Genomic DNA, 1,594 nt, shown 5'->3' on the forward strand with positions numbered 1-1,594 from the left:
GAAGTTCCATGAGCCATGCTCATGGAGCAACACTGAGCCCTGGTGAACTTCAGGAGCTTTAAAAATGTCAAAACAAAGGAGCAAAATGGAGTTTCTGACCTCCAGCCCACCCATAACAAGTCCAGGAGACATTGACATAGAAGAACCTGGAAGTCACACACCTGAAATTTCTGAAATTATAGCAACTGAAGTAAAAAAAAAAAAACAACTCCATCAAGCCATAGAAGACATCTGATCAGAAATAATCTCTCAGGTAAAAAAAGAAATGACAACAACAATGAAAGAATTGCTCAGCACATCTAAAGAAGACAGAAAAAAAGTTAGAGGAGCACAGGAAAATGATGGAAACATTGAATGAGCAATGTAGGAAAGAATTAGTATGCACAAAACAGACTCAAATGATATCTAGGAAATTAAAAAATTCCATTGAAAGCTTGCAAAACTGCTAGAATACAGTTTCCAGATAGACTTCCAGACATTGGACCTTGAAGACACAATTGTAGGTAGTGATTGTGAAATGAAAGATCTCTTAAAAACAGCAAGGAATAAGGAAAAAATAATGCAACAGCTGCAAGAAGAGGCAAAGAAAAACAAGATAAGAATGATAGATGTGAATGTAACAGTAGGAGTAAACATGGATGACATAAAAAGACTGTTTGTAGAAATAGTAGCAGAAAATTTCCCAAGCATGGACAAAGAATCTGACATACAGTTAAGTGAGGCATATAGAACTCCAACTAGCCATAGCTAAAATAAATCTATACTAGACAAATAATAACTAAGATCCCAGAAATTCAGCATGAGAACAGAATATTAAAAGCTGCTAGAGAAAAGAAACAGATCACCTCTAAGGGGAAGTCCATCACAATCACTGAAGATCATCAACAGAAATCACTAAGTCAAGAAGAACTTGGAGTGAAGAATTTCAGGTCCTGAAAGAAAACAATTTCCAATCCAGATTGATGTACCCTCAAAACACTCTTTCAAAATTAATAGAGAAATAAGATACTTCAACAAAAAGAACAATTGAAGAAATTCATGAGCACCAACTAACTCTACAAAGACTACTAAAAGATATTCTAGAAAGACATAAAATGGCCAAAACTTCAAGAATAACAATAGGAATAACCAAACAGAGAAAGCAATTAAACAGAGAGGAAAAGTGGGGAACCAACAACAGGAAAATAACATGATAAAGATAAGCAAATATGTATCAGTTATAACTATGGATGTAAATGGCCTCAATTCACCAATCAAAGGAAGCAGACTGGCAGAATGGATCAAGAAACAAAATCTAACAATACACTGTGCACAAGAAACACATTCAACTCAAAAGGAAACTCATAGACTGAAAGTTAAAGGATATAAAACAATACTCCATGCAACAGGAACCCAAAAAAGAGCAGGGGAAGCTATTCTGCCTGCAGATAATGTGAACTTCAAACAAAGAATGATCAAAGAGATAAAGAAGGTCAGTACATACTGGTTAGGGGAAAACTGCAAAAGGAACAAGAAACAATCATAAATATATATGCATCAAATACAGGAGCATAAAGCTATATGAGAAAAATATTAACAGACATGAAAAATCAAA

Source organism: Chinchilla lanigera, unplaced genomic scaffold (genome assembly GCF_000276665.1).
Source record: "Chinchilla lanigera isolate Chin_1 unplaced genomic scaffold, ChiLan1.0 scaffold00034, whole genome shotgun sequence".
Lineage (NCBI taxonomy): Eukaryota > Metazoa > Chordata > Mammalia > Rodentia > Chinchillidae > Chinchilla > Chinchilla lanigera.